At 34.6% G+C, this 12,500-nt stretch overlaps 18 non-coding genes across 18 annotated transcripts in view; all 18 read left to right on the forward strand.

Annotated features, from left to right (window-relative positions):
* The first annotated feature begins 19 nt into the window (after positions 1-19).
* TRNAE-UUC lies at positions 20-91 on the forward strand. Its single transcript has one exon. It is a non-coding gene; the product is annotated as a tRNA-Glu (tRNA).
* A 366-nt stretch (positions 92-457) lies between these two features.
* Positions 458-529, forward strand: TRNAE-UUC. Its single transcript has one exon. It is a non-coding gene; the product is annotated as a tRNA-Glu (tRNA).
* A 529-nt stretch (positions 530-1,058) lies between these two features.
* TRNAE-UUC lies at positions 1,059-1,130 on the forward strand. The gene has a single exon. It is a non-coding gene; the product is annotated as a tRNA-Glu (tRNA).
* A 529-nt stretch (positions 1,131-1,659) lies between these two features.
* On the forward strand, positions 1,660-1,731 carry TRNAE-UUC. Its single transcript has one exon. It is a non-coding gene; the product is annotated as a tRNA-Glu (tRNA).
* A 530-nt stretch (positions 1,732-2,261) lies between these two features.
* On the forward strand, positions 2,262-2,333 carry TRNAE-UUC. Its single transcript has one exon. It is a non-coding gene; the product is annotated as a tRNA-Glu (tRNA).
* Positions 2,334-2,864: 531 nt separating this feature from the next.
* TRNAE-UUC lies at positions 2,865-2,936 on the forward strand. Its single transcript has one exon. It is a non-coding gene; the product is annotated as a tRNA-Glu (tRNA).
* Positions 2,937-4,448: 1,512 nt separating this feature from the next.
* Positions 4,449-4,520, forward strand: TRNAE-UUC. The gene has a single exon. It is a non-coding gene; the product is annotated as a tRNA-Glu (tRNA).
* Positions 4,521-5,652: 1,132 nt separating this feature from the next.
* On the forward strand, positions 5,653-5,724 carry TRNAE-UUC. Its single transcript has one exon. It is a non-coding gene; the product is annotated as a tRNA-Glu (tRNA).
* Positions 5,725-6,260: 536 nt separating this feature from the next.
* TRNAE-UUC lies at positions 6,261-6,332 on the forward strand. Its single transcript has one exon. It is a non-coding gene; the product is annotated as a tRNA-Glu (tRNA).
* Positions 6,333-7,316: 984 nt separating this feature from the next.
* On the forward strand, positions 7,317-7,388 carry TRNAE-UUC. The gene has a single exon. It is a non-coding gene; the product is annotated as a tRNA-Glu (tRNA).
* A 1,449-nt stretch (positions 7,389-8,837) lies between these two features.
* Positions 8,838-8,909, forward strand: TRNAE-UUC. The gene has a single exon. It is a non-coding gene; the product is annotated as a tRNA-Glu (tRNA).
* Positions 8,910-9,440: 531 nt separating this feature from the next.
* On the forward strand, positions 9,441-9,512 carry TRNAE-UUC. The gene has a single exon. It is a non-coding gene; the product is annotated as a tRNA-Glu (tRNA).
* Positions 9,513-9,955: 443 nt separating this feature from the next.
* On the forward strand, positions 9,956-10,027 carry TRNAE-UUC. The gene has a single exon. It is a non-coding gene; the product is annotated as a tRNA-Glu (tRNA).
* A 537-nt stretch (positions 10,028-10,564) lies between these two features.
* On the forward strand, positions 10,565-10,636 carry TRNAE-UUC. The gene has a single exon. It is a non-coding gene; the product is annotated as a tRNA-Glu (tRNA).
* A 228-nt stretch (positions 10,637-10,864) lies between these two features.
* TRNAE-UUC lies at positions 10,865-10,936 on the forward strand. Its single transcript has one exon. It is a non-coding gene; the product is annotated as a tRNA-Glu (tRNA).
* Positions 10,937-11,161: 225 nt separating this feature from the next.
* On the forward strand, positions 11,162-11,233 carry TRNAE-UUC. The gene has a single exon. It is a non-coding gene; the product is annotated as a tRNA-Glu (tRNA).
* A 683-nt stretch (positions 11,234-11,916) lies between these two features.
* TRNAE-UUC lies at positions 11,917-11,988 on the forward strand. Its single transcript has one exon. It is a non-coding gene; the product is annotated as a tRNA-Glu (tRNA).
* Positions 11,989-12,448: 460 nt separating this feature from the next.
* The window catches only part of TRNAE-UUC, a 72-nt gene continuing 20 nt past the window's right edge, over positions 12,449-12,500 (forward strand). The window contains exon 1 of the tRNA in view: positions 12,449-12,500. This exon is cut by the window's right edge and continues 20 nt beyond it. This is a non-coding gene — a tRNA (tRNA-Glu).

The following is a 12,500-nucleotide window of genomic DNA, read 5'->3' on the forward strand; positions in this document are numbered from 1 at the left end:
TTTCATATATAATAATTCTTCCGTTGTCGTCCAGCGGTTAGGATATCTGGCTTTCACCCAGGAGACCCGGGTTCGATTCCCGGCAACGGAACCATTTTATTTATGAAATTTTCAATTATTCCCTTTTTTCGAGTTTCTTGTTTTTTTGTGAAATTTTCAATTATTCCCTTTTCTCGAGTTTCTTGTTTTTTTCACACAAAAATTTTTCTGTTGTCTTCGAGCGGTTAGGATATCTGACTTTCACCCAAGAGACTCGNCCTCTTCCTGAGTTTCTTGTTTTTTTTTTTCTCACATAACAATTCTTCCGTTGTCGTCCAGCGGTTAGGATATCTGATTTTCACTAAAGAGACCTGAGTTTGATTTCCGGCAATGAAACTATTTTATTTTTTTTTACCATTTTCAATTATTCTCTCTTCTCGAGTTTCTTGTTTTTTTTATATATAATAATTCTTCCGCTTCCGTTGTCGTCCAGCGGTTAGGATATCTGGCTTTCACCCAGGAGACCCGGGTTCGATTCCCGGCAACGGAACCATTTTATTTATGAAATTTTCAATTATTCTCTTTTCTCGAGTTTCTTGTTTTTTTCACACAAAAATTTTTCTGTTGTCTTCGAGCGGTTAGGATATCTGACTTTCACCCAAGAGACTCTAGTTCGAATTCCAGCAACGAAACTTTTTATTTATTTATTTTTTTTCCAATTTCCAATTTTCTCTCTTCTCGAGTTGCTTGCTTTTTTTTACACATAACAATTCTTATGTTGTCGTTCAGCGATTAGGAAATTTGCCTTTCACCCAGAGGACACGGGTTCGATTCTCGACACCATAACTATTTTATTTATTTATTTTTTTGCAATGTTCAATTATTCCCTCTTCTCGAGTTTCTTGTTTTTTTTTTTACACATAACAATTCTTCCGTTGTCGTCCAGCGGTTTGGATATCTGACTTTCACTAAAGAGACCCGAGTTTGATTTCCGGCAATGGAACTATTTTATTTTTTTTTACCATTTTCAATTATTCTCTCTTCTCGAGTTTCTTGTTTTTTTCATATATAATAATTCTTCCGTTGTCGTCCAGCGGTTAGGATATCTGGCTTTCACCCAGGAGACCCGGGTTCGATTCCCGGCAACGGAACCATTTTATTTATGAAATTTTCAATTATTCTCTTTTCTCGAGTTTCTTGTTTTTTTCACACAAAAATTTTTCTGTTGTCTTCGAGCGGTTAGGATATCTGACTTTCACCCAAGAGACTCGAGTTCGAATTCCAGCAACGAAACTTTTTATTTATTTATTTTTTTTCCAATTTCCAATTTTCTCTCTTCTCGAGTTGCTTGCTTTTTTTTACACATAACAATTCTTATGTTGTCGTTCAGCGATTAGGAAATTTGCCTTTCACCCAGAGGACACGGGTTCGATTCTCGACACCATAACTATTTTATTTATTTATTTTTTTGCAATGTTCAATTATTCCCTCTTCTCGAGTTTCTTGTTTTTTTTTTCACACATAACAATTCTTCCGTTGTCGTCCAGCGGTTTGGATATCTGACTTTCACTAAAGAGACCCGAATTTGATTTCCGGCAATGGAACTATTTTATTTTTTTTTACCATTTTCAATTATTCTCTCTTCTCAAGTTTCTTGTTTTTTTCATATATAATAATTCTTCCGTTGTCGTCCAGCGGTTAGGATATCTGGCTTTCACCCAGGAGACCCGGGTTCGATTCCCGGCAACGGAACCATTTTATTTATGAAATTTTCAATTATTCTCTTTTCTCGAGTTTCTTGTTTTTTTCACACAAAATTTTTTCTGTTGTCTTCGAGCGGTTAGGATATCTGACTTTCACCCAAGAGACTCGAGTTCGAATTCCAGCAACGAAACTTTTTATTTATTTATTTTTTTTCCAATTTCCAATTTTCTCTCTTCTCGAGTTGCTTGCTTTTTTTTACACATAACAATTCTTATGTTGTCGTTCAGCGGTTAGGAAATTTGGCTTTCATCTAGAGGACATGGGTTCGATTCTCGACACCAGGATTATTTTATTTATTTATTTTTTTTGCAATGTTCAATTATTCCCTCTTCTCGAGTTTCTTGTTTTTTTTTTCACACATAACAATTCTTCCGTTGTCGTCCAGCGGTTTGGATATCTGACTTTCACTAAAGAGACCCGAGTTTGATTTCCAGCAATGGAACTATTTTATTTTTTTTTACCATTTTCAATTATTCTCTCTTCTCAAGTTTCTTGTTTTTTTCATATATAATAATTCTTTCGTTGTCGTCCAGCGGTTAGTATATCTGGCTTTCACCCAGGAGACCCGGGTTCGATTCCCGGCAACGGAACCATTTTATTTATGAAATTTTCAATTATTCTCTTTTCTCGAGTTTCTTGTTTTTTTCACACAAAATTTTTTCTGTTGTCTTCGAGCGGTTAGGATATCTGACTTTCACCCAAGAGACTTGAGTTCGAATTCCAGCAACGAAACTTTTTATTTATTTATTTTTTTTCCAATTTCCAATTTTCTCTCTTCTGGAGTTGCTTGCTTTTTTTTACACATAACAATTCTTATGTTGTCGTTCAGCGATTAGGAAATTTGCCTTTCACCCAGAGGACACGGGTTCGATTCTCGACACCATAACTATTTTATTTATTTATTTTTTTTGCAATGTTCAATTATTCCCTCTTCTCGAGTTTCTTGTTTTTTTTTTTCACACATAACAATTCTTCCGTTGTCGTCCAGCGGTTTGGATATCTGACTTTCACTAAAGAGACCCGAGTTTGATTTCCGGCAATGAAACTATTTTATTTTTTTTTACCATTTTCAATTATTCTCTCTTCTCGAGTTTCTTTTTTTTTTCATATATAAGAATTCTTCCGTTGTCGTCCAGCGGTTAGGATATCTGGCTTTCACCCAAGAGACCCGGGTTCGATTCCCGGCAACGGAACCATTTTATTTATGAAATTTTCAATTATTCTCTTTTCTCGAGTTTGTTGTTTTTTTCTCACATAAAAATTGTTCTGTTGTCTTCGAGTGGTTAGGATATCTGACTTTCACCCAAGAGACTCGAGTTCGAATTCCAGCAACAAAACTTTTTATTTATTTATTTTTTTTCCAATTTCCAATTTTCTCTCTTCTCGAGTTGCTTGCTTTTTTTTACTCATGACAATTCTTATGTTGTCGTTCAGCGATTAGGAAATTTGGCTTTCACCTAGAGGACACGGGTTCGATTCTCGACACTAGAACTATTTTATTTGATTAGGAAATTTGGCTTTCACCTAGAGGACACGGGTTCGATTCTCGACACTAGAACTATTTTATTTATTTATTTTTTTGCAATGTTCAATTATTCCTTCTTTTCGAGTTTCTTGTTTTTTTTTTTCACACATAACAAATCTTCCGTTGTCGTCCAGCGGTTTGGATATCTGACCTTCACTAAAGAGACCCGAGTTTGATTTCCGGCAATAAAACTATTTTATTTTTTTTTACCATTTTCAATTCACTAAAGAGACCCGAGTTTGATTTCCGGCAATAAAACTATTTTATTTTTTTTTACCATTTTCAATTATTCTCTCTTCTCGAGTTTCTTGTTTTTTTTTATATATAACAATTCTTCTGGTTTCGTTGTCGTCCAGCGGTTAGGATATCTGGCTTCCACCCGTCGAACACGGGTTCGGTTCTCGACACCAGAACTATTTTATTTATTTATTTTTTTGCAATGTTCAATTATTCCCTCTTCCTGAGTTTCTTGTTTTTTTTTTTTTTTTCACTCATAACAATTCTTCCCTTGTCGTCCAGCGGTTTGGATATCTGACTTTCACTAAAGAGACCCGAGTTTGATTTCCGGCAATGAAACTATTTTATTTTTTTTTACTATTTTCAATTATTCTCTCTTCTCGAGTTTCTTGTTTTTTTTATATATAACAATTCTTCTGCTTCCGTTGTCGTCCAGCAGTTAGGATATCTGGCTTTCACCCAGGAGACCCGAGTTCGATTCCCGGCAACAGAACCATTTTATTTTTTCTGTTGTCTTTGAGCGGTTAGGATATCTGACTTTCACCCAAAACTTTTTATTTATTTATTTTTTTTCCAATTTCCAATTTTCTCTCTTCTCGTGTTGCTTGCTTTTTTTTACACATAACAATTCTTATGTTGTCGTTCAGTGAATTGGAAATTTGCCTTTCACCTAGAGGACACGGGTTCGATTCTCGACACCATAACTATTTTATTTATTTATTTTTTTGCAATGTTCAATTATTCTCTCTTCTCGAGTTTCTTGTTTTTTTTTTCACATATAACAATTCTTCCGTTGTCGTCCAGCGGTTTGGATATCTGACTTTCACTAAAGAGACCCGAGTTTGATTTCCGGCAATGGAACTATTCTATTTTTTTTTACCATTTTCAATTATTCTCTCTTCTCGAGTTTCTTGTTTTTTTTATATATAATAATTCTTCCGCTTCCGTTGTCGTCCAGCGGTTAGGATATCTGGCTTTCACCCAGGAGACCCGGGTTCGATTCCCGGCAACGGAACCATTTTATTTATGAAATTTTCAATTATTCTCTTTTCTCGAGTTTCTTGTTTTTTTCACACAAAAATTTTTCTGTTGTCTTCGAGCGGTTAGGATATCTGACTTTCACCCAAGAGACTCGAGTTCGAATTCCAGCAACGAAACTTTTTATTTATTTATTTTTTTTCCAATTTCCAATTTTCTCTCTTCTCGAGTTGCTTGCTTTTTTTTACACATAACAATTCTTATGTTGTCGTTCAGCGATTAGGAAATTTGCCTTTCACCCAGAGGACACGGGTTCGATTCTCGACACCATAACTATTTTATTTATTTATTTTTTTGCAATGTTCAATTATTCTCTCTTCTCGAGTTTCTTGTTTTTTTTTTCACATATAACAATTCTTCCGTTGTCGTCCAGCGGTTTGGATATCTGACTTTCACTAAAGAGACCCGAGTTTGATTTCCGGCAATGGAACTATTCTATTTTTTTTTACCATTTTCAATTATTCTCTCTTCTCGAGTTTCTTGTTTTTTTCATATATAATAATTCTTCCATTGTTGTCCAGCGGTTAGGATATCTTGCTTTCACCCAGGAGACTCGGGTTCGATTCCCCTCAACGAAACCATTTTATTTATGAAATTTTCAATTATTCTCTTTTCTCGAGTTTCTTGTTTTTTTCACACAAAAATTTTTTTGTTGTCTTCGAGCGGTTAGGATATCTGACTTTCACCCAAGAGACTCGAGTTCGAATCCCAGCAACGAAACTTTTTATTTATTTATTTATTTTCCAATTTCCAATTTTCTCTCTTCTCGAGTTGCTTGCCTTTTTTTACACATAACAATTCTAATGTTGTCGTTCAGCGATTAGGAAATTTGGCTTTCACCCAGAGGACATGGGTTTGATTCTCGACACCAGAACTATTTTATTTATTTATTTTTTTGCAATTTTCAATTATTCCCTCTTCTCGAGTTTTTTGTTTTTTTTTTCATACATAGCAATTCTTCCGTTGTCGCCCAGCGGTTAGGATATCTGACTTTCAACAAAGAGACCCGAGTTTGATTTTCGGTAATGGAACTATTTTTTTTTTTTTTTACCATTTTCAATTATTCTCTCTTCTCGAGTTTCTTTTTTTTTTTTATATATAACAATTCTTTTGTTGTCGTCCAGCGGTTAGGATATTTGGCTTTCACCCAAGAGACCTGGGTTCGATTCCCGGCAATGTAACCATTTTATTTATGAAATTTTCAATTATTCTCTTTTCTCGAGTTTCTTGTTTCTTTCACACATATAATTTTTTCTATTGTCTTCGAGCGGTTAGGATATATGACTTTCACCCAAGAGACTGAGTTGGAATTCCAGCAACGAAACTTTTTATTTATTTGTTTTTTTTCCAATTTCCAATTTTCTCTCTTCTCGAGTTGCTTGCTTTTTTTTACACATGACAATTCTTATGTTGTCGTTCAGCGATTTGGAAATTTGGCTTTCACCTAGGGGACACGGGTTCGATTCTCGACACCAGAACTATTTTATTTATTTATTTTTTTGCAATGTTCAATTATTCCCTCTTCTCGAGTTTCTTGTTTTTTTTTTCACACATAACAATAATTCCGTTGTCGTCCAGCGGTTTGGATATCTGACTTTCACTAAAGAGACTCGAGTTTGATTTCCGGCAATGAAACTATTTTATTTTTTTTTACCATTTTCAATTATTCTCTCTTCTCGAGTTTCTTGTTTTTTTTATATATAATAATTCTTCCGCTTCCGTTGTCGTCCAGCGGTTAGGATATCTGGCTTTCACCCAGGAGACCCGGGTTCGATTCCCGGCAACGGAACCATTTTATTTATGAAATTTTCAATTATTCTCTTTTCTCGAGTTTCTTGTTTTTTTCACACAAAAATTTTTCTGTTGTCTTCGAGCGGTTAGGATATCTGAGTTTAACCCAAGAGACTCGAGTTCGAATTCCAGCAACGAAACTTTTTATTTATTTATTTTTTTTCCAATTTCCAATTTTCTCTCTTCTCGAGTTGCTTGCTTTTTTTTACACATAACAATTCTTATGTTGTCGTTCAGCGATTAGGAAATTTGCCTTTCACCCAGAGGACACGGGTTCGATTCTCGACACCATAACTATTTTATTTATTTATTTTTTTGCAATGTTCAATTATTCCCTCTTCTCGAGTTTCTTGTTTTTTTCATATATAAGAATTCTTCCGTTGTCGTCCAGCGGTTAGGATATCTGACTTTCACCCAAGAGACTCGAGTTCGAATTCCAGCAACGAAATTTTTTTTTTTTTTTTCTAATTTCCAATTTTCTCTCTTCTCGAGTTGCTTGCTTTTTTTTACACATAACAATTCTTATGTTGTCGATCAGCGATTAGGAAATTTGCCTTTCACCTAGAGGACACGGGTTCGATTCTCGACACCAGGACTATTTTATTTATTTATTTTTTTTCCAATTTCCAATTTTCTCTCTTCTCGAGTTGCTTGCTTTTTTTTACACATAACAATTCTTATGTTGTCGTTCAGCGATTAGGAAATTTGCCTTTCACCCAGAGGACACGGGTTCGATTCTCGACACCATAACTATTTTATTTATTTATTTTTTTGCAATGTTCAATTATTCCCTCTTCTCGAGTTTCTTGTTTTATTTTCACACATAACAATTCTTCCGTTGTCGTCCAGCGGTTTGGATATCTGACTTTCACTAAAGAGACCCGAGTTTGATTTCCGGCAATGGAACTATTTTATTTTTTTTTACCATTTTCAATTATTCTCTCTTCTCGAGTTTCTTGTTTTTTTCATATATAAGAATTCTTCCGTTGTCGTCCAGCGGTTAGGATATCTGGCTTTCACCCAGGAGACCCGGGTTCTATTCCCGGCAACGGAACCATTTTATTTATGAAATTTTCAATTATTCTCTTTTCTCGAGTTTCTTGTTTTTTTCACACAAAATTTTTTCTGTTGTCTTCGAGCGGTTAGGATATCTGACTTTCACCCAAGAGACTCGAGTTCGAATTCCAGCAACGAAACTTTTTATTTATTTATTTTTTTTCCAATTTCCAATTTTCTCTCTTCTCGAGTTGCTTGCTTTTTTTTACACATAACAATTCTTATGTTGTCGATCAGCGATTAGGAAATTTGCCTTTCACCTAGAGGACACGGGTTCGATTCTCGACACCATAACTATTTTATTTATTTATTTTTTTGCAATATTCAATTATTCCCTCTTCTCGAGTTTCTTGTTTTTTTTTTCACACATAACAATTCTTTCGTTGTCGTCCAGCGGTTTGGTTATCTGACTTTCACTAAAGAGACCCGAGTTTGATTTCCGGCAATGAAACTATTTTATTTTTTTTTACCATTTTCAATTATTCTCTCTTCTCGAGTTTTTGTTTTTTTTATATATAACAATTCTTTCGTTGCGTCCAGCGGTTAGGATATTTTGCTTTCACCCAGGAGACCCGAGTTCGATTCTCGGCAACAGAACCATTTTATTTATGAAATTTTCAATTATTCTCTTTTCTCGAGTTTCTTGTTTTTTTCACACATAAAAATTTTTCTGTTGTCTTCGAACGGTTAGGATATCTGACTTTCACCCAAGAGACTCGAGTTCGAATTCCAGCAACGAAACTTTTTATTTATTTATTTTTTTTCCAATTTCCAATTTGCTCTCTTCTCGAGTTGCTTGTTTTTTTTTACTCATGACAATTCTTATGTTGTCGTTCAGCGATTAGGAAATTTGGCTTTCACCTAGAGGACACGGGTTCGATTCTCGACACCAGAACTATTTTATTTATTTATTTTTTTGCAATGTTCAATTATTCCTTCTTTTCGAGTTTCTTGTTTTTTTTTTTTCACACATAACAAATCTTCCGTTGTCGTCCAGCGGTTTGGATATCTGACTTTCACTAAAGAGACCCGAGTTTGATTTCCGGCAATGAAACTATTTTATTTTTTTTTACCATTTTCAATTATTCTCTCTTCTCGAGTTTCTTGTTTTTTTTATATATAACAATTCTTCTGGTTTCGTTGTCGTCCAGCGGTTAGGATATCTGGCTTTCACCCAGAGGACATGGGTTCGATTCTCGACACCAGAACTATTTTATTTATTTATTTTTTTGCAATGTTCAATTATTCCCTCTTCTCGAGTTTCTTGTTTTTTTTTTCACACATAACAATAATTCCGTTGTTGTCCAGCGGTTTGGATATCTGACTTTCACTAAAGAGACCCGAGTTTGATTTCCGGCAATGAAACTATTTTAATTTTTTTTACCATTTTCAATTATTCTCTCTTCTCGAGTTTCTTGTTTTTTTTATATATAATAATTCTTCCGCTTCCGTTGTCGTCCAGCGGTTAGGATATCTGGCTTTCACCCAGGAGACTCGGGTTCGATTCCCGGCAACGGAACCATTTTATTTATGAAATTTTCAATTATTCTCTTTTCTCGAGTTTCTTGTTCTTTTCACACAAAAATTTTTCTGTTGTTTTCGAGCGGTTAGGATATCTGACTTTCACCCAAGAGACTCGAGTTCGAATTCCAGCAACGAAACTTTTTATTTATTTATTTTTTTTCCAATTTCCAATTTTCTCTCTTCTCGAGTTGCTTGCTTTTTTTTACACATAACAATTCTTATGTTGTCGTTCAGCGATTAGGAAATTTGCCTTTCACCCATAGGACACGGGTTCGATTCTCGACACCATAACTATTTTATTTATTTATTTTTTTTGCAATGTTCAATTATTCACTCTTCTCGAGTTTCTTGTTTTTTTTTTTCACACATAACAATTCTTTCGTTGTCGTCTAGCGGTTTGGATATCTGACTTTCACTAAAGAGACCCGAGTTTGATTTTCGGCAATGGAACTATTTTATTTTTTTTTACCATTTTCAATTATTTTCTCTTCTCGAGTTTCTTGTTTTTTTCATATATAATAATTCTTCCGTTGTTGTCCAGCGGTTAGGATATCTGGCTTTCACCCAGGAGACCCGGGTTCAATTCCCGGCAACAGAACGATTTTATTTATGAAATTTTCAATTATTCTCTTTTATCGAGTTTGTTGTTTTTTTTCACACATAAAAATTTTTCTGTTGTCTTCGAGCGGTTAGGATATCTGACTTTCACCCAAGAGACTCGAGTTCGAATCCCAGCAACGTAAATTTTTATTTATTTTTTTTTCTAATTTTCAATTTTCTATCTTCTCTTCGATTCTCGACACTAGAATTATTTTATTTATTTATTTTTTCAATGTTCAATTATTCCCTTTTCCTGAGTTTCTTGTTTTTTTTTTTCTCACATAACAATTCTTCTGTTGTCGTCCAGCGGTTAGGATTTCTGATTTTCACTAAAGAGACCCGAGTTTGATTTCCGGCAATGAAACTATTTTATTTTTTTTTACCATTTTCAATTATTCTCTCTTCTCGAGTTTCTTTTTTTTTTTCATATATAAGAATTCTTCCGTTGTCGTCCAGCGGTTAGGATATCTGGCTTTCACCCAGGAGACCCGGGTTCGATTCCCGGCAACGAAACCATTTTATTTATGAAATTTTCAATTATTCTCTTTTCTCGAGTTTCTTGTTTTTTTTCACACATAAAAATTTTTCTGTTGTCTTCGAGCGGTTAGGATATCTGACTTTCACCCAAGAGACTCTAGTTCGAATCCCAGCAACGTAAATTTTTATTTATTTTTTTTTTCTAATTTTCAATTTTCTATCTTCTCGAGTTGCTTGCTTTTTTTTACACATAACAATTCTTATGTTGTCGTTCAGCGATTAGGAAATTTGGCTTTCACTGAGAGGACACGGGTTCGATTCTCGACACCAGAACTATTTTATTTATTTATTTTTTTGCAATTTTCAATTATTCCCTCTTCTCGAGTTTCTTGTTTTTTTTTTTCACACATAACAATTCTTCCGTTGTCGTCAAGCGGTTAGGATATCTGATTTTCACTAAAGAGACCCGAGTTTGATTTCCGGCAATGAAACTATTTTATTTTTTTTTACCATTTTCAATTATTCTCTCTTCTCGAGTTTCTTGTTTTTTTTATATATAACAATTCTTCCGTTTCCGTTGTCGTCCAGCGGTTAGGATATCTGGCTTTCACCCTGGAGACCCGGGTTCAATTCCCGGGAACGGAACCATTTTATTTATGAAATTTTCAATTATTCTCTTTTATCGAGTGTTTCTTGTTTTTTTCACACAAAAAATTTTCTGTTGTCTTCGAGCGGTTAGGATATCTGACTTTCACCCAAGAGACTCGAGTTCGAATTCCAGCAACGAAACTTTTTATTTATTTTTTTTTTTTCCAATTTCCAATTTTCTCTCTTCTCGAGGTGCTTGCTTTTTTTTTTACACATAACAATTCTTCCGTTGTCGTCCAGCGGTTAGGATACCTGGCTTTCACCCAGGAGACCCGGGTTCGATTCCCGGCAACGAAACCATTTTATTTATGAAATTTTCAATTATTCTCTCTTCTCGAGTTGCTTGCTTTTTTTTACTCATGACAATTCTTATGTTGTCGTTCAGCGATTAGGAAATTTGGCTTTCACCTAGAGGACACGGGTTCGATTCTCGACACTAGAATTATTTTATTTATTTATTTTTGCAATGTTCAATTATTCCCTCTTCTCGAGTTTCTTGTTTTTTTCATATATAATAATTCTTCCGTTGTCGTCCAGCGGTTAGGATACCTGGCTTTCACCCAGGAGACCCGGGTTCAATTCCCGACAACGGAACGATTTTATTTATGAAATTTTCAATTATTCTCTCTTCTCGAGTTGCTTGCTTTTTTTTACTCATGACAATTCTTATGTTGTCGTTCAGCGATTAGGAAATTTGGCTTTCACCTAGAGGACACGGGTTCGATTCTCGACACTAGAATTATTTTATTTATTTATTTTTGCAATGTTCAATTATTCCCTCTTCTCGAGTTTCTTGTTTTTTTCATATATAAGAATTCTTCCGTTGTCGTCCAGCGGTTAGGATATCTGACTTTCACCCAAGAGACTCGAGTTCGAATCCCAGCAACGTAAATTTTTATTTATTTTTTTTTTTCTAATTTTCAATTTTCTATCTTCTCGAGTTGCTTGCTTTTTTTTACACATAACAATTCTTATGTTGTCGTTCAACGATTAGGAAATTTGGCTTTCACCCAGAGGACACGGGTTCGATTCTCGACACTAGAATTATTTTATTTATTTATTTTTGCAATGTTCAATTATTCCCTCTTCCTGAGTTTCTTGTTTTTTTTTTTTCTCACATAACAATTCTTCCGTTGTCGTCCAGCGGTTAGGATATCTGATTTTCACTAAAGAGACCCGAGTTTGATTTCCGGCAATGAAACTATTTTATTTTTTTTTACCATTTTCAATTATTTTCTCTTCTCGAGTTTCTTGTTTTTTTCATATATAATAATTCTTCCGTTGTCGTCCAGCGGTTAGGATATCTGGCTTTCACCCAGGAGACCCGGGTTCGATTCCCGGCAACGGAACCATTTTATTTATGAAATTTTCAATTATTCTCTTTTCTCGAGTTTCTTGTTTTTTTCACACATAAAAATTTTTCTGTTTTCTTCGAGCGGTTAGGATATCTGACTTTCACCCAAGAGACTCTAGTTCGAATTCCTTTTTTACACATGACAATTCTTATGTTTTCGTTCATCGATTAGGAAATTTGGCTTTCACCCAGAGGACACGGGTTCGATTCTCGACACCAGAACTATTTTATTTATTTATTTTTTTGCAATGTTCAATTATTCCCTCTTCTCGAGTTTCTTGTTTTTTTTTTCACACATAACAATTCTTCCGTTGTCGTCCAGCGGTTTGGATATCTGACTTTCACTAAAGAGACCCGAGTTTGATTTTCGGCAATGGAACTATTTTATTTTTTTTTACCATTTTCAATTATTCTCTCTTCTCGAGTTTCTTGTTTTTTTCATATATAATAATTCTTCCGTTGTCGTCCAGCGGTTAGGATATCTGGCTTTCACCCAGGAGACCCGGG

Source organism: Cucurbita maxima, unplaced genomic scaffold (assembly GCF_002738345.1).
Source record: "Cucurbita maxima cultivar Rimu unplaced genomic scaffold, Cmax_1.0 Cma_Scf00037, whole genome shotgun sequence".
NCBI classification, from domain to species: domain Eukaryota; kingdom Viridiplantae; phylum Streptophyta; class Magnoliopsida; order Cucurbitales; family Cucurbitaceae; genus Cucurbita; species Cucurbita maxima.